This window comes from Ambystoma mexicanum, chromosome 11 (assembly GCF_040938575.1).
Source record: "Ambystoma mexicanum isolate Mex_15411 chromosome 11, UKY_AmexF1_1, whole genome shotgun sequence".
NCBI classification, from domain to species: Eukaryota; Metazoa; Chordata; class Amphibia; order Caudata; family Ambystomatidae; genus Ambystoma; species Ambystoma mexicanum.
In genome coordinates this window covers 931,711,022-931,730,846 of record NC_090934.1, presented here as the reverse complement: position 1 = coordinate 931,730,846, position 19,825 = coordinate 931,711,022, and the positions used below count along the sequence as shown (strand labels likewise).

The window sequence follows — 19,825 nt, the reverse complement described above, 5'->3', positions numbered from 1 at the left end:
GTTTGTCTACACCTTTGCCATGAAGGGTCCAACAATATCCATTCTTACTCTTTCCCACGGCATACAGGGAACTCTAACAAGTTACATGGGACTTTCTCATGGCAAAAGATTTTTTTTCACTTAAAATGCCTGATATACAGCCCTTACTGTCCTTTCTAGTTCTAAATCACAACCCGGCCACCAGAATTCAGTTCTCAACGCTTGTTTGTTTTTTGTGATACCCTGGTGTCCCTTATGGGCTGTTTCAATTATCCTTTTTCTTACGTCAGTGGGTGGAATTACTCAATGTCCGCTCATGACAAAACCTCTTTCCACATGCAGTTCCTCACTCATTTTACAAAGTCCTTCTAAATTGGTTACACCAACTATCTCTTTCTTCACTTCTTCACATCTCTCCAAAATTTCTTTCACTTTCTTAAGAATGCTGAACCCTTATGGTCCTTTTAATTAAGGTAACACATCTTACGATGGACAGGATACAGAATAACTCTTACACCAATAATCAGACCAACTCAGGAAGTTGGCAAAATGTCTGTTTTATTCTCAATTATCTAAAACAGGGAGTTACAACGGAAATCAAAGGACGCCGCACAGCATAGTCTCAAAGGATTTAATTAAAAAGCATTCTAATATACCAACAATTCATCATACGTGATGTCATACTATGTGGCAAACTACAAAAACCTAAATTGGACTGTGGTTGGTTCAAGGGGAACATCTAAGTATACTTTCTATAAGGGATTGGATTGTGATTGCGTCTCTATGGTCAGGTGGACAACTTATGCCCTTCCTTAGTGCAAGTCATCTTCAACAGTTATTAAGTACACAGCATATCATTGGCTTTTAAACTATAAGGCCCTTTGTCACATGGCCCTCTACAATTGGTTGGCATGCTTGTACACTTCTGGAACATTCGATTCATTAGCAGTACATAAGCTGGTACCCCAGGTGCTGGTGGGTGGACTTGACCGTACCTCCCCACCAAATTAGCCCAACATCTCTCATCACTCATGTCTTCTGCCATTCAGATTGTCTTTGAACTTGGCCTTGCAGTATCTCCTCATCTCTGGGAATATAAGGGAGTCTGAGCATGTTCTTATCAAGGTTCAGGTCTGCATGCCCACTTCCATTTCCATCCTGGACTCAAGTGACAGGAGACCGTGAATCGGCCCATTTTATAGCATTTAATTGTCTTGAATAACGAAACTTGGCACTCATGGTGTTCTCTCTTTGCCTCTGCGTCTCACATTCACTGTTCTCAAAGGACTGATAACCAGTTTTGGCTGCCTTATCCTTTGACACCAGATCAAACGGCCTTCCTTTGGTCCATCTTTGAGCTTTAGCTTATTTCTTGCTGCGACACACACATAGCTATCAATCCTCCTATCACCATGGGTTGAGCTTACTAAGATTGTGAGATCGAATATCCAGATTCTATATATATAGTGGCGGCACTGTCTGCAGTCTATTCACTACGTATAGCCAGCCTTTACGATTACTTACTCTACTTGCGTTACAGCATCTGTGCAATTATAAAACGGCTTGCATTTTCTGCAGTGCTCTTCACACATGCAATCTTCATTCAGCACTTGAAAGTCTTCTTGATTCTTTACTTCGCAATCAGATTCTGAGCGGTCTATGCATTCTCTTCTTCGGTGATCCTTCTCAGTGTGTCACCCTCATGCCTTGTGACATCGCCAGCCTCTCCTTTTCACATCTTCACACTTCTTCGGGGATCTCCCTCAGGAGACCTTCATCTCTTCGGGGATACATCATATAGGGGTTTCGCAGTGGATACCTTGTGTCAAAGGCACTTTGTGGTATAGGTACCATTGCTGTTGTTGCGCATTTTGCAATTTCTGGTTTCCAACATATAGGCAAAATAGGGGCGGGACTTCCTGCAGAGGCATTCAGCTGCTCCTCTACAATGCTATCTCCTTCCAAACTCCTTTTCCACTCGTCACTCATTATCATCTTCGGCTCAACATACAACACATATTCATCCTCTTCCATGCACTCATGTTCATCTTCTCCATCCACTCCAATACGAGACAACAATCTGCTGGTACATTCTTCTTTCCTGGTACATATTCTACATCAAATCGATATTCTTGCAGTGCAATAACCCATCTCCTTACACAGGAGGATACACCATACAGACCCTTCTTTCATAATGTATCTCTCAAAGGCTTGTGATCAGTATGTATGATGAATTCAGTTCCCCATAGAAATCTTCCAAATTTCTCAATTGCCCACTTGACAGCGAGAAGTTCTTTTTCAATGGTAGAGTAATTTACTCCTGCTCCTCTTAAAATTTTTGATGCAAAAGCAATGACAAACTCTTTGTTGTCTTCGATCTATGTGAACCCTGGCATCCGTTGCAATTATTGATTATCTAGTTAGTTTCAAGTCTTTAAGAGAAGGCATGCATTCTGATGCAGCTTTGATAGTAACTAATTATTGGGTACACTTCGAGCTCCATATGATTTGAGAGTTATTTTTAAGAAGCATAATAATATTTACCGTCATGCTAGCAAAGTTGGCAATACATCTCGAATAATACTCTGCCATGACTAAGAATGTACGCACTAAATCTTTATTCTTTGCTTCAACAGCATTCTTTATGTTGTTGGCAAGTTTCTTCTTCACATTAACTCCATCGGCCGACACAGTGTGTCCTAAATACTCAATCTTTGTTTGATTAATTTAGCATTTTTCCTTACTGAGTTTTGGGCCTCTTTTGATCAGCATTTTCATCAGCTTGTCTAGCCTCTGATTGTGCATTTGTTGGACTGGTCCAAATATCAAGATATCATCTTGAAAACATATATCCCCCTCTACATCCTTAAAGATATCATACATGATACTTTGAAACACAGAGGCGGCTGAGACAAGGCCAAAGGGCATGCTCACAAATAGAAATAATCCTTCTGGTGTCGCAAATGCCGTAAGTTGTTTTGATTCATGGTGTAACTTGACTTGATGCTAGGCCGCCGTTAAATCCAATGACGAAAATATTTTTGCACCATTCTTGGTTGATAAGGTTTACAAGATTTTGGGAAGAGGGTGACAGTCTGTTATTACGCACTTATTGAGTGCATGGAGGTCTACACATAATCTCAAATTTCCATTAGGTTTGGTAACAACCACAAGAGGTGAAACCCATCTCAATGACTCAATTCTTTCTATAATGCTGTTTTCTTCCAACTTTTTTAATCCATTGTTTACTTCTTCTCGTAGAGCCAAAGGTATTCTCCTTACTTTTTCAACAATTGGTTCAGCATCTGGCACAAGACATATCTTGTGAACAAATCCCTTCATGCAACCCGGTTTTTCATTGAACATTTGATTCTGTAACTCTTCTTTGTCAACTTGTAATACACACTCTTCCTCATTAGGATAAAGTTTGATTTTTAATCTTTTCTGCTGTAACCAGCTAAGTAAAGGCATTGACCCCCTTTCTGTGACAAACTTTCCCTGTGGCCGTTCTTCCTTTAAATTCTAACAAGGCCTCGAACCATCCAATTAAATCTATTCTTGTGCCACAATAGGCTTGAGGATTGATGTCAACCTTCTGCAACTTCTTGCTTGGGAATGTTTTTTCAAATATTTTTCTTGGTAGTAGAGTGTATTTTGCCTCAGAGTCTATCATCATCTCTTTCTTCTTACTGTTGATGGTTACCCATTGTCTCGGACCATCCAAGTCCTCCTCTTCATCACTAATGGCTAATACTGCTTCTGCAGAACCATAGTACCAGTCATCAACAGTATTGATGTCACCAGAATGGCAGCCTTTTGTGAGGTGCCCTTTCCTTTTGCATTTCTGGCATCTCACATTGAGGGCTGGGCATGTGGTACTATTGACAAGATAACCGGTAGCTTAGCATGTGAAACATTTGTTCTGGAATTTCAGATTCATCTTGGTATGGAAATAACTTTTGTTCATATGACTGGACTTGGGTTTAGTTGAAGGTGTTTCCTTACTTCCAGAGATGGCAGCCATTGTCTCAGCACTATTAATATGGTTCAGTTCTTCATGTAATTTTATCTGGTAAAGCTTGGTTTCATGCGTCTTTACTCATTCATTTGTGCACTCTACTTCTTTCGCTATACGTAAAATCTCATCAAGTGGTGGGTCACTCTTGGACCATAGTTGTTTTCTTTTTTTTCCGTCATTAAAGACTAACATAAACTGGTCTGGCAAACGTTCTTCCGTCGTCATTCCGAAATTGCATGTTCTCGCCAACCCTCTCAGCACTGTGATGAATGCTTCCACAGTTTCCCCTTCAATTTGGGATCTCGTACTGAATTTACACCGTTCTAATATAATGCTCACTTTACACTCATAATGCTTGTCAAGCTTCGCTATGCACCTTTCATATTCATTGATATTATATGCTTCATCAGGTGGCAGGTCAGGCAGATTGTCAAATGTTTCCTATCCCGGGGTGCCTATGCAATGCATAAGTAAGGATTTTTTTTGTTCCCACACACAGCCGATGCATAATGTTTGAATGATTTTTTTCAGCGTTTCCACAGTACTGGTGGGTCACCTGGTGCAGGCAGAAAAGTAGTTGGTGGTGCAATGTTCTGCATATCTAGAAATGGGGAGTGCCCGTTACCTGAAGCAATTTACTTCTCACTTGGGTAGTAGAATTTTAAAGTGTAAAAGTTTCTGTGTTTCTATATAGAGCTCAATCTAGTTTTACGTTTCTCTGCTTGAACTGATGTTCATACATATTTGCATATGAGTGTCCACTGTATGAAGGTTTTTGCAGCTCTCTTACTAATTCCTTATGTTTTATCATTAAACACACAGCAAAACATGGATTCCCTTTCTCTGTGTAGAGGATGGAATACTGAGCACTCTTGTTTTCCTTTAATGTATGTCACAGTTGCTGGGTGGAATGTAGAGAGGCTTGAGCATAATCAGTTGCTGGGCAGAATAGGCAAAGCTGAGCGCTCTGATTCTTTTATTGCATGTCACAATTGCTGGGTGGAACGCAAAGAGCCCTGCGCATAATCAGTTGCTGGGCAGAATAGGCCTGGAATGTGGGGCACGGTTTGTTGTTTTATGAGCCCTGGAGAAGCTCTTAGTGCAAACAGGACACACAGGCAGACATTAGTGCTGTAAGGATTTCTCCTTTGTAATTGAGCTGTAGTTTTGTAGCATTTTAAAGTGATTGGGCCCAACAGATGTAACATGCATTATTTATATGAATGGAATGCTGCGTTCTTACTTTTTTTCCTTTTTGGATGAATCTGCAGGAATCTTGATGCTTTTCTCATGTGTGGGTAGCTGGTGGCACCTTGTTGTCAAAATTGAAGTATACAAGAGCCAGGAAGGTTTCTCAAACTTTTGTTTATTCTTCAAGTATCATCTGAAGTCCCACCAGCAGCACAGCATCCCTCCTTTCAGTAGGCTCTCTATCTATCACTTGGCTTTAAAAGAGGGCTGAGTCCCTCTTTTGTCAGATCATCTAAACAAAGAAGAAATCAACCTTGGTACAGACTGCCTTACATCCTCTGCCAGTGAAGGAAGGCCAGGATATCTAAAGATGAAAGCAAGATCCCTCCCCTAAACTTCTCCCAGGGAACAGAGGGAGAAACAGAACTCTGAGGATAGTCCAGCCACTCCAGAACTGGTAACAGCATGCCCTGCTAGGCTCTGCAGCAGGCATCCTGGATAGGAAGTGCCAGAAGGTCTCTGAACCTGCAACCAAGGACAAGGCAGCCGCCCGCAACACACCCCTCAGCTTTGGGCCGTCCAGCTTAAAGGACAACACATCCCATTGAAGAAGCTGGGAGAAGTGCCTCGACAAGTGCCTACCACTGTTCGCCTTAAAGGACATTTTTAGCCATTTGAGTCTCTCAATCCGCAACTGATAGCAATGCTGAACGTTGTTAAATTGCCGTCGCTTAGAGACATCAGAGGCGTCTCAACCAGTCAGAACCGCCGATCAGCACTGAGACAATGGCCCTCATTCCGAGGTTGGTGCTAGTCATGGCGCTATTAGCTATTAGCGCCATGACTAGCACCAATACCGGTACCGCCACCGACGTGGTGGTATTGGGACTTACAGGTCCATTCCGCCCTTTGTGGGACTGGTAAATTCCTATTTGAAATGCCATTCCCCATTCCCATTTGAGCCCCCATAGGGCTCAATGGGAAGGGGGAAGGCGGCAATAACGGTACTGCAAATTGCGGTACCGTTATTGACCCCAGTATCCCTTTGCAGGTCCAGTCCTTAACGCCTGCTAAAACCAGCCGTTAAGGAAGGACCCGCAAAGGGACCTCGGAATAGGGCGCAAAGTGATTACCGGCACCGGTGTCATTACCGGTGCCCGGTATCCCTTTGCGCCCAGCTTGTAATGAGGGCCAATGATTCCTGACCCTGGCAAGCTGCCTTGTAGGCGAGCCTGCAGCTGTTTGTCCGCCATATGCCCGCAGCAACTCCCATCTCGAACTCTGTCACAGATGCCTGCAAAGCACCCTGAAGTTGACTGAACCCTGTCGAGCACCAAGAACATCTACAGCACAAGGTACATTGTGGTTCTGTCCCCTCGGTCCTTCCCAGAAGGACCCATGAGTCATTTTAAGACCCATTGCTCCCTTTGTGCTAAAGCCAAGAAACCTTAACACACTGTTGTGGTTGTTAACCATACCAACTCTCCTCCTGTCAGTATCCAGAGTGCATCCATTTTCCTTGTTTGAAACTGTCTGTCCTCTGCATTCCTTTACAGGGTAGGTTGTTTTTCATAGTGTTGTTAGACTGTCTTTTTATTAATAAAGTAGATAGTTTTAATACAACCTTGACTAGACACTCCTTTTATCATTGGGTAATAATTGTATTTTTGCTGTGTTGCAACTAACCACAGATCCACGACCTTTCATAGATAAGCCTGCCGTTCCGTCCATGTTACCAAATTGGACAAAGAGGTATATAATTTGATTGTTATTCCAATCTGTTGGGATCCCTTTTGGTGTATTGGAGGAGAGTAGCTGATTTATGGTTTAGCAACCGATATTCACCCTTGGACCACTGGTACCCCAGAAGTTGATTTGTCACAGCACACCATATGCTGGCTATGTATCAGAAGAGAAACAGACAGGGGGCAGCTTGCACGGCCCTACATCTGCCTGCTGATTGCCCCCACTTGTACAGGCTCAGCAGAACAAGGGTCACAAATTGCCAGGATCGAGCTATACCACAGACAATGCTAACTATGGATGCCCGTGAACTAATTAGCACCCCAATACCAAGGCTGTCTGGCTGCTCCCCCACACTCACACCACCTTCAGTGGGAATGCTGGCAGTTATTACAGAGTGGAGTTGAACAAATGTCTTGCAAACTGACTCGAGCAGTGCAAAGACATGGCCTGCATGAACGCTGGCCGACTTACTGTTATATATGAAAATTGAGAACTAGCACAGCAGTACTGCAGTGGCTCATCAGGTTCATGAATACCAAGGATCTGGCCCAGGATGAAGAGGGGCATGGCCCGTGGATGCTGTTATTGCTTTTTGTGCAGCCATGATTGACTGACAGTTCAAATATCCAACACACCACTCATAATCAAACTGAGTCTGAAACAATAAGTACTGGTGCTCAGAAATAAGTCCTGTGGCTCAGCCCTGGCAATCCTCCCCACAAATTAATCATTGCGGCCATGCGCCTCCAGCTGCTGGTCCTGTGTGTCCCATTTGTGATTTCAGTGCCAGAGGCGGCATGAAACATTTTAGTCAGACTTACTGCTGCAGGCAGCGTGCCATATGTACGTGGTGTTGTAGTTGAGGTGTGCTGTCACAGTGACACTGACACGACACCCACTGAAGTGGGAGCTGACATGGCAAGACAGTAATGACCGCCACAATGGAGATGGAGCAATCACATCCCACCGGTAGCTCTGTGCCGAGCAGAGTGATGCTACAGTGCAGCCGCTGTCGTAAATGACACTACTAGCTGGTAAAACGAGTCTCAGGGCCCATTTCATTGCTCCTGCAGGCAGCGAGGGATTCCAAAATCCTGCCACTTGAAATAAATACTGGCCAGTGTTTTCTGTGTAATGAGGACCAGTGTGTCTGTGGGGAGCCAGACTGAAAACTCATTGCATCTCAGTCTAAACCCAGTCCAGTAAAGCCTTATGTGCGCGCCTCCTCTACACCATCTACATTAGTTCTGCCTCATAAGAAACTGGGGCCTTGGCAATGTGAGCAGTGGAAGTAATTGGAACAAGTAAAGACCAGTAAGACATCAGCAGCCAGGGTATGGGGCGGTGGGTTAAAGCCAAGTGTCTCCAATATGGGCAAAGACTTTGAACGTCAGGTGGCAGGGTAGCCCTGGTAAAATGAGCTTGGTGTGCCACTGCTGCCCTTGTATATGGAGCACTGGGTTGTGGCGAAGCCCAGTTCTGATGCTAATCAGAAACCCAAACCCATGAGGGCAGTATGGACCTTTGCTAGAACTACAACAACATCCTCTGAGAGTAACACGGAAGAAGCTTGGTAACATTAGCAAAGCAATGCAAAACATGGCAAAGTCTCGCACAGGGCTTCAGCAGCCGCCGCCGCATCCATGATCACCTGGGAGAAGGCGCGAGGTAGGAGCAGGGTGGCACAGGAAGGCTGACACTTTAATCCCAGTCTGTCCTCTGGTAAGTGGCTTTGCGCAGCCAGAAAAGCGCTTGAGGTTTAATGAAGGGTCTGTGTGGGGTGGGGGGAGAAATTAAGAGGGCCTGTTCAGTGGTGTGCAGGAAGAAATCAAAGGTCTTGCTCGGTAATTAAAGATCTCTTGTCATTGGAGACGTAGAGCCACCTGACACCTGCCCTCCTGTGCAGGAGGCGGAGAGTGAGAGTAAGCGTGACTTCCGGCTTTCTCCTTTGGTTGTATTCCAAGGGAGGAAGTGGGGAATGCTGCGATACTGTCACAGCAGTGGCGTCGCCAGGAATCGAATTCAGGTGGGGCACAGAGGGGGCCAAAGACAGAAGTAGGGGGGCCACAGACAAAAGTGGGGGAGCCGCCTATGAAAGGTAATGTGTGATGTCACAAGCACTCCTGCAGAGAGGCTTTTGTGCACACCAACTACCCACATCCCACTGCACCTCCCCTCCCATCAGAATGCAGGCACGAAATCATTCAGTGACTAATGGCCCATCATTAGCAGTTTCATGCACTACTTTCTGATTGCAGGGACTGCAAGCTGCTCTGCACACTAGGGAGGTCGATGTGCAGAAGCCGGACAGGAACACCTGACAAGTGGCTCGTGCTCATGTTCATACCAATGCCAGAATGCATACTAACATCATTGTTAGCTTTGAAACAAAAGGAGAGTATTTGCTTTGTGATATGCAGACATTTGCCTTAGTGAGTGTGACAGATAACACCACGAACAGAGAACATGGTCACTGATCGCCTTGGGTGGGGGGGCAGGGGGCAAGGATATCAGAGGGGGGGCATGCCCCCCCCCCAGGAGTATCTCTAGCGACGTCACTGTGTCTCAGCCCTACCACCTGCAAACTATACCTCTTCCTTCCAGGCCCCCCCGCCCAATTATATTCAATTCAACATGCTGGACATGCATTATGTAACACACATGGCAATTCCTCTGTGCAAATCTTGTTTTTGGATGGAGATATGTTAAGTGTCTGCAGCAAAAACTGTTATCGAAATATTTCACCTAATGATTTTCTCTATAATTTTTTCAAAAATCCAGCAGTGCACAGGGCCGGTTTTAGGCCTGGGTAACCTGGACTGTCGCCCGGGACGCCGCAATAGCCACACGCCAGCTCGGGGAAGTCTTTCAGGAGCTCCCTGAGCTGGAGTGGTGGGTGAAGGCGCCCTATTGAAAGGAAAAGTGCCTCGCTCTGATTCTGACATTGGGTGCACCAGCACGGAGCGGGTGCTTTTCACTACAATAAGACGCTGATGCTAAACCAGCCTTTGAAAGGCTGCCCCATGCTGCTTTAGCATCGGTGCCCTATTGAAATGATGAACGCCCCGTAAATCACTGAAATAGAGCCCCACCACCCCTGCCACGGCCTTGACCCGGGGAGGGGGACACCATATTTTTTTGTCCTCGCCCCGGGCACTGCCTGAGCCAAGGCCGTCCCTGGCAGTGCATGGCCTGAGCCCACAGCGATGCTAAACGCCATGCCATGAAGAATGATTTGCCAAGCTCTAGCCCACGTGATCTATGGAAAATCGACAACAAGGCCTGTTTGTGTTGTCTTTTCATTGCAGTATTGTCTGTATGTTACACATCGCAAGGGGGTGGGGGCAGGAGGGGCGTGAAACACAGGGCCACAGAGCCATGCTGTGTGTTTCAGTTTGTAGTTCTGTGTGGCGAGGTAACGCTATGATTCTTAAGAGTGGGTGATGGACTAAGCAGCTTCCTTCCCACCTTTTATACCAAGGCTCTTTGGGGGCTGCAGTCTGTTGTACATCAAGTAGAGTGTGGATAGTGTATGTACTGGACTGCTGGGTGGGTGTGTGCTGATTTCTCTCTTTTTTAGGTAAACGTGTAGCTTTTCTCACATCTGTTTCTGCGTAACTTAACTTCGATCAGGCAATCTGTCCTCCGTTAAGTGGCTTTATGCAGCCAATGAGCTTGCGGTTCAATGGAAGGTCTGTGTGGGTGCGGGGAGAGGGCATATTCACTGGTGTATAGGACGAAATAAAAGGTATTTCTCGGGAATAAAAGCTCTCTTGTCATTGGAAATATAGAGCCCCTGACACCTGCCCTCCTGTGCAAAGCGCCTCCCCAGGTTGACGGAGAGGGCGCGTAGAGAAATCAGCACCGACCCACGCAGCAGTGCAGTAGATACACTATCTAACCCCCACCTGGTGTACGGCATAGCAATTATCTATGTCTTATAGCTGTTGCCTTGAGGTGACGTTTTTAGGGCATAGAACCGAGTTGCTCAGTGACTTTCAGGCCTTTGGCATCATGAGGGCTGTGGGTTATCTTTGTAGCATTGGAGAGGTTCTTACACAAGGGCCAGACTGTTGACTTTGTTAAGTGGTCTAAATTTGGCTGCGCAGCTAGGAAACATCTACTCACCCTTTTTGAACGGGAAGTCTGTCTTCACAGCAGCCCTGAAGCATGTGCAACATGTCCAGAGAAGTGTATTTATGTTAAGCCAATTAAGATCACCAGGTGTTTGGGCTGGTCAATCCTCTGGTACTGAGCATAATGCGGCTAGAGGTCAATCCGCAACCCTTCGCACAACGACGGCCTCCCTCCTCCAACAAGGAGAGCACCACACAGCGTAGGGGTACAGTCTATGCACCCAATAACGTTTGGACGACCGTATTATCCATCGCACCCTGCAATTCAGAAATAAACACATCTCTAAAGAAGAGAGCTAGCTCCAGAGAGCTTTGGGAATCTTTTTAATGAAAGTACTTCGCCTATATAAGTTATTCAAAATGTAAAATAAAAAAAAGAAATGACTGCGGGAAACTAAAATGCACTCAGACCTCACTGCCTCCACCACTGTGCAGTATAATGCTGAGTTGGCATATGGTGACCCAGCTGTGCTGTGTAGGGTACTGCTAAGAAATGCCGAGTTGTTACTAGTTGCCGAGTAGGATAAGCAAGATGTTGTTGAGTTGAGTCATTTTTGTCAATGATTAAGCAAATAATGGACGAGTGACCAAGAATTGGGCTGTGTTGAATTTAGTACCATTAGCTTTTGACGAGGCCATTCTCAAGATGGTTCAAGCAAAGAGGTCAATCAACTGAGGTTACTCTCATGTGCATAGAAGAGAAGGTCAGGCCCGTACTGAATAGCCAGCGCGACACTCGGGGCCGGCGTAAGTGCACTGAGCCCCTATGCTCCTTTCTGCCAACTGCAATACTTCTCGAGGTGAGCTTGTTCCCATCACCTGCCTTTCACTTGCATCGCGATGACTACATTAACATTACCCCCAGTGTATTTATATGGACAGGGCTGGTGTGTGATGCTGAGCCATGCAGAGCTATGCAGAGTGAGGGAGAAGCCATTGGATGTCCTTCTTGCTGGTTAATGCAGAATTGGGTAGAGCTGGGCTGTGCTGGGTTGAAGGAAAGCAAGGGGGATTATTATTATTGTGTTTTGAAGTAAAATAATAAACTGTGCTTGCATTTAGAGCCCGATTAACATTAAAGTGATGTGCCACGATAAAACCATAGACAAACATACCATTCATTAAAACGGAGCCCGTGTGGTGAGGCAGGGATGTGTAGTAGGGCCATCTCTGTTCAACCTGCACATTCATTGCATGGGCATCTGCCAATTGCCCATTGGTCAAGGACAGCATGTCCGCCCTCTGATCCGCTGCTTCCCACCGGGCACTGTCACCATCGCACACGCTGAAAGGCCCCTCTTCCAAAGCTTATACTGCATTCGCTGAAGTGATAAAACGAGCAATTACTTAAAGCACATCTGAAATCCTCTCAAATGGGCCTACGAAGACCCCGAGTAGCACGCGTCAGCTGAACGATGGAGCCCGGTGGTCTGATCATCTAGTAGTAAACACAAAACAACGCGTTCCCACCAGGCATGATTGGAGGAGGCTATTACTTGAATGGCTTCATTTGATTATGTGCTGTATGTTACATTAGTTTACCAGCAGTAACACCATCAACATGTGAACCAGACATTTAATTGGACAAACTTCACAGTTATATTGTAATGTGTTTGACACAGTTAGAAAAACCAAACCAGCAAGAATGATGGTGTAAACATCAAATCATTACGCACCAAGAAAACACTTTGTTACACATTAATTCAACACAGTGTATATAAAACCCTATAATTTGCATATGTGCAAAAGAGAAATCACACATAAACATAACATGCAAAGATGAAAACTAACTGAAGAAAGGAAATTAATACCCCTTCAAGGGATACATTATTAAAAATTACGGATAGTAAAACAAATTGACTTGTAGGTCAAGAGGTCCCTGTTGTAAATAACGTGGGCCTCCTAAATCCAGGAGAATGAACTATCACCAAAGCATAAATGACCAGGGATCATCCAGGCCTTTGGTTTACCTCTGCTGGATGCTGGGCTGAACAGACTGGTGAAGTGAAGATCTGTCGGCGGCTGTGAGCATTTTATGGTCAGCTGCCAAACCTGTGGTCTTGAATCAGAAATCTGGATGCGGTGAACATCTCCAAATCTAGGAGTAAAGAAAAGTAATTTCTTGGCAATCCTCCTAGGGTCTTGAAATGCAGCTTTCTCTTACGCTCACTCTTAAGAGCAGAAACTGTGTAGCATGTAATTTATGACCAAATTGCATTGAATCCTCTTCTTTTTTGCACAAGTAACCTATCGCCTGGCAAGAGCCAATACCTCTGTATTATCCGAATCCCTGTCAGTGGGGTCGCTAAATTGAATCTATCTGCCTAATACTTGGAGAGCGGGCCTGACCAAGACCAGAACTTCATCAGCTGCTCTAATCTGTCCTACGGTGAGGTCAATCGGCTTCCTAAATTTAATGGTAATAACATATACATATAAGAGGTGTATGCTTTCATGAATCAAATTGAACGCACATGCTCTTGACAGTACCGCCTTATGCGGCCTGTGGGTCATTGACACTCACACCAGGCAATATGTTCCTGTAGTTTCACAATGGGGGTGTTTCTTGGCACGACATTACAGACATTTGGAAAGAGCTGTCGACATCTTACTTGTGACCTTGTGGCGCAGCCCTTCAGGGACATCGTGTTGTATTATGAATAGGCAGCATTCGCAGAAACAACTTCTGCTGTCTCCCATATATGGGGTTAGTGCTAAACCTGTAGAGAATAAGCGGAAGGGACATTCTGATGTGTCCTCTGCCCTAGGAGGGGTTTGGGCCTGTCCGGGGTGCTGCGTGTAGAGCACGCACAGGGAGGCAGAGGGAAGTGATGTGGAGGGTCTGAAGCCTAGCTGTATGGGAGAGCCTGATAGCATTGCATAACATATCATAGCAATCCTGCATATCAAAGCATAGCAACCCTGCCTATCATAGCATAGTATAGCAATCATGCCTATCATAGCATAGCAGAGCAATCCTGCCACATCAACCCCCCATTTGGTTGTCCCTGAACAGGGTGTAGACCACAGGGCACAGGATTGGGGTATAATCTTAACTAAAGATACCCAGGTATATGGGTGACATATGGAGAGGGTGGAGAAGCACAGGGATTGCTTCTGGAACTATGTTGTTCCTAGAGACAGAGATTGTGGACCTAAAAAGGTCCTAATTCAAAACTTCAGCCCAATCTGTGTTGCACATTTGAAATGTCCACAATTTGAAGCTTTTCTATATCAAGTGGCAGCAGTCTGGCCTCGGTGGGCCAGTGACACACCTGTCTAGCACAGTATGACAGAAGGCAGTGAATAAGAAAACTATTATTGCCAACACTGCAATTATAACAACACCAATTAAAATATCATGTAGAATGGAAGAGCCCTGTGAACTCAAAAAGTGTTTGAAAGTTGTGAAAGAGATCAGAGTGTAACATACTGGTGTTGCTGGGGTAGAAGAATCCACAGGAAAAGGGATGGGCCATCTTGGGACAAGAAGAGTCTTTGATGAGGAGGTCATAACACCATTCAGCAAGACTGAATGGGACAGGGATGAAGGGAATCCCTCCACTGGCGTAGGAGTGTGGGAGCATATCTAGCCCACAGAGGCATTTATTAGGTCCGTGCAGCCCGAGAGCATATGAGAAAGGTGTTAGTGTCTGGGTGTAGGATGGTGGATGTAGGGTCAGGCAGAACAAATAGCATGGTAATGAACAGAAACATGGTGCAAATTCTTCACATAAACTCATGCAACAGCAATACTATTCCTAGCTTTAGCAGTCCAACCCTGCGCAGATTGGAGCCTTATGCCCAAAGGTTCCAAAGACTGTCAGTCATTCCAGGAATGGGTAGACAGGAGGGACGGTGATGTAAAAGTTCAGGATCCCTGGCAGGATGATGATGACAGATGCGCAGAGCTGGAAGAATTCAGCTGCTGTGCTGGGCACACCTAGCTGGCCTGGAGTGCTGGAGCACTTATGCACCTATGCTCCAGGTGCACAGCGTTACTGTGGCTGCTTAGTGAGAAAAACCTTTGAGAGCGATGGGCCACCCGCAGGACCCAAGGCTAGCAAACATTTGAGAGCGATGGGCCACCCATATGAGACAAATGTAGCAAAAACATTTGAGAGCAATGCGCCATCCAAAGGACACAAGTGTAGCAAACTTTTGAGAGCGATGGGTCACCTGCCGGAGATAAATGTAGCAAAAACATTTGAGAGTGATGGGTCACCTGCTGGAGACAAGTGTAGAAAACCTTTTGAGAGTGATGGGTCATCTGCTGAAGTCAGGTGAGGTTGCGGCCACCCTCCTCAAATTGTACCTTTGGACAGGAAGCAGAACTTCATTGTTGAGGAGTCCTGGAGGGGGTGGCACCAGTGTTTTAGCTGCTGGGAACCCAGTGGGCTGCTGAAGAGGGCTCCCTTTCTCCTGTACCCCTGCAGATTGCAGCTTTGCTGTGTCTTTGGTGATGTCAAACAACGGGTTGTCTTTGTTCTGGACTTCTTGCTGTTTATCGTCACCGAATGGAGATGCTGCTTTCACACACTGGTTGGCGTGGACTGCTGCGTGGGTTGTCAGGAACTTTCCAGCGAGGATGCAGGGATCATGTTTGCTGATGTACTTTCAGGACCACCTAATCTCCCTGCAGGAGGCTGTGGCACGGCGTTTCAGGTGGGCGAGGTAGAGCTTCTTGACTTTGCTGGAAGTGAGAACTGAAAATGAGCGTTAGTCTTTTGCAATGTGACACAACAAGATCATCATTCAGTTGTAAATCACAGAGCTAAGGGGAAGGTGATGAAGTAACTGGCATTTGCATGGGATTCCCCATGAGGATCTCGTGGTGGGGAGACCTCTGTCAGAGTCAATGGAACTGCAAGAGCAGGATGGAAAGAGATGCTAGGGGGTCCTCAAATCATAGGAGAAACAGCAGTTCATCAACAGGAGCCTGAGGGCCATGGAGGGTGATGTCAGTAGGTTGAGTGTGGGTCCTCCACTTCATAATGTCCTACTCAGTATGTGGCAGAATTGCAATAAGCGGTGCTTCAATATAGGGTGCATGGAAAATGGGAGTACCTTGTGTAGTTAGGAAACCACTCTGTTTACAGAGGGTCCCGTAGCCACGTGAAATATCACAAGCATGCTGTGACTCAGTGTATATAGTGGCTGTGAGTTGTGTAGCAATCGTGCAAGTGCAATGTTGTCATCTTTTGTAGGGAGAAGGGCAGTGGCAGCTACAGCTCTGAGACCTTTGGGAAAGGCAGAGGCTAAAGGGTCTAACTGTGAGCTAAAATGCACTACAGGGCATTGTAGGTCCCCGTGCTTCTGCGTTAGTATGTCTATGGCATACCCCTCTTTCTCATCACAGAACAGGGTGAAGGATTTAGTATCGTCCGGGAGGGTGGGAGCAATGGAGAAGTGCAGTCTCGCTCTTGGCGAAGGCGGTGGAAACGTCAAGAGACCCCGTAAATCGAGGTCAGCGAGAGAGAGCTGAAAGGAAGGTGATGCTAACAGTAGGTCATCCATGTATTGGAAGGTGACAACGTGGAGGTCTTCCTGCAGTATCTGTGATAAGAGAGATGAGGCATAAACAAAGCACATTGGAAGGGACCTATAGGTGAGTTGACATTCCTTGTAAGTGGAGGTACTAATAGCCCTGGTGGATAGGGACAGAGAAGAAGGCAAAGTCAAGATGCAAGTGAAACATTTGGCGTGGGATCATGGAAGTCATAGTGCAACACACATGGAAAGCCACTGGCCTCTGGCCTACAGAGCCATGTGGTGGACAGCAGCCAGAGGATGTGTTGGAGGCACAATGCTTTGGAAAAAAACAAAGGGGGTGGAGAGCTGTAGGAAATGAGCAGTGAACTAAAGATGGAGATCTGGAAAAAAAAAGTGATCAGCAACAGAAAACATAAGAAAACTAGACAAGCAAGAGACACAGGCGTTGTACAGAAGAATAAAGACACAAAACAGGGGGACGATACAACCTGCAGACATAAGGCATGATCATCAGGAATAAGAGAGCTAGAGGAAAGGCCAAACGTAAGAGACAGAGACAGTAAACAAGACAGCGGGAAACAGTGTGAGGGACAGTTTCTGTAGACAGAGGATCGTCAGGAACACAAGAACACAGCGGGACAGTTTGCCTGGACCAAGCGAGAGAGGCTCAAACATTAGGGAGGAGAATAGGCGGATGGAGCGAGTCAAAACCATTGAGGAGAAACAGAAATAAGAGACACAGAGATTGTAGGGTGTTCCGGACAAATAGGGCGAGGAGGAGTAATAGAAGTGAGTAAGTCTGGAAATGGAGAGAAATACCAGAAATAAGAGAAATGTGAGACAGGGTACGGGGGAGAGTTTGGAAACAGGCTAAACATGAATACGAGAACGAGAGGCAAGAGACAGTATAGAAACTCAAAAATAAGACCAGGGTTAAGCGAAAGAGAGTCAGTCCTAGTCTGTGCGGAGAGGGGAGAGACAACATGCTTGATACCCTCCTCTGCTTGAGGTGACATTCCGTACTGGGGCACATGTGTCGAGAGGCACCCCTGGATTGAGACTGATGCGAACAGATTAAGCAGAGAGAATGTGCCACCAGCACTGAGTCAATAAAGTGTTGTACCTGTGTAGCTTGTGCAGGTGTTAGTAGTGAAGGAGGCTCTGTAGGAGGCTCTACATGAGTGGGCTGCTGGAGGAGAAACCAACCTTAAGCGTCCCTAGATTGTGGAACCTCTAGATAAATCCCATCACGAGAACAATCTATGGCACAATGCATCCTGCATAGCACAACAATGCCTAAAACCTTAGTAGGTGAGCAAGAACTTGAGGAAAGGCATGGTGTTCAGTGATGGGACCAATGGAAACAGATAACCCATGTGATACTGGGTGTGGGAAAGTGGTGCCAGATATGCCAACAGCATTGACAATTTCCTTGGATACATCCACATTTAGAAATCCAGCAGCTCACACCGTGGAGGACCTGGCATCAGTGTCAAGTAGTCCAGTGGTAGCAAAGCAGCAGACCACATGACAGGGTCCCTCTGGCAAAGTCATTGCGGACCATAGAAGAGCTGAATGTCCCAGTAGCCCCCGTTAGGAGGAGATGGAGGGGCAGGAGGTGTGGGTGAAGGGTAGCAAACAGAACTGTTTGGAGTAATGAAATCATTGTGAGCAGTAGTGGGACCATATTACCGTCGTCTGGAGCACTTTGTAGGACATTGTTGGATGAGATGACCCATCTGCTTACAATATCTGCAGAAAGGTTCCCCTGGCAGGGTTGCTGGGCAGGCAACAAAGGGTGTGCAAAACTCTGCAGTGGCTGGTGGCACTGGGGAAAAGTTGGCAGAGGAATCTGTTGGACATGGGTCTGGCATGGGGTACCCAGGCATCCCCGGCCCCCAGAGGCACTCTTTTGTTGAGCATGTTGTATTTGTAAAGCCTTGAGGCAGGTAGCCCCATCGTGCTCCTGGCGTATGAGTTTGTCATAGAAATCTTGAGCTGCTTGCTGTGCTTTTTTCAATAGATCAATCTTGCCCTCCCCAACTTGAACATGTTTTGCATATCTTTAGAAATTACCGGAAGTAGACTACTCACAAAAAATGTGGTTAAAAAAAAATCAGTCAGTCTATATAGGCAGTCATAGGGTATTCACATTGGTTCTGTTTGAAAGATGCAGTCTTTGGTCAGTTAGATGTGCCCAAGTATTTTCTTTGATGAGGGCGGGAAGAGCGGTAATATTAGCTATAATATTCTCACCTTACGCTAATGTGTCAGGCCATTGCAGTTTGTCCATCATTTATTTGTGTGTAGATTGTCTTTGAGCACAGCCCGTAAAAGTTGTTTAAGGTCCACACTGGCGAGATCCTAACAGGCAATCACTGTGTCCAAATGTTCCATGAAAGCGGTGGTGGTTGTCACGTAACGTGGGGAATTTGTATAAGTCAGTGGAGCTCCAGGGAGTGTGAATGCTCATAGGTTCCGCATCAGTATTAGCCTGAGTGAAGGTGTGCATAGGCATAAGGGTGGATGGAGCGGAGGATGTTGAGGCATCCACAGTGTGTAGCGAGTATTGTTCAGACATAAATGAATGTAACAATTGAATATCTTGCCTGGTAAATTGTCCTGGCCTGGAGGTAGCAGCATAGGAGGCGGACCGTGCTTGCAGGTCCTCCATGTATTTATAACATCTGTAGTCAGACATGCATGTGTAGGGATGGGGCCTAGGCAGGGGAGTGGATGTAGATTGAGGTGGGAACCTACTTTGCTGAGAGCGGGTCCAGGATGGCGTGTAAGTAGAGGCAGCTGGTGGCAAAAGTGGAGGCGGGGCGGGGGAGGAAGATGAGGTGGTGGCGTGGCGGGCAGAAAATTCGGTTTGCAGGCCTTCAGGTGAGGCGAGCATGGTGCTAGTCCATCTAAAAGATCTACAAGTGGCGCTGTAGGCGCTTCTGAACAGGATTCTTTAGCAGTGTCTGCAGAAATACTTGAACAGAGGCCTGATTTGATAGTGCGTTTACTCTTTTGCCGGCTCGCTTTTAAGAGCAGCCTGTTCTGCTCTAATTCTTTCTCCAACCTAGCCTGAGTGTTCTTTCATGATGTAGTTTTACTGGAGCGCAATCTGTCCATAGACACTTTCTACCATGTGAAATAAGCTGACCAATGACCATCAGACACCTTACACTTTCTTTGTTCCAATGCGTTGCGCAAGACAACAAGGTGGTCCACCTGAAATTACCCCTCCAGTGGCCACTGAAACCCCTTTTGA

At 46.0% G+C, this 19,825-nt stretch overlaps 1 protein-coding gene across 1 annotated transcript in view; it reads left to right on the top strand.

Moving 5' to 3' along the window:
• Positions 1–19,825, top strand: part of DRD4 (dopamine receptor D4) — a 299,448-nt gene that overhangs the window by 203,822 nt on the left and 75,801 nt on the right. The window lies entirely within an intron of this gene.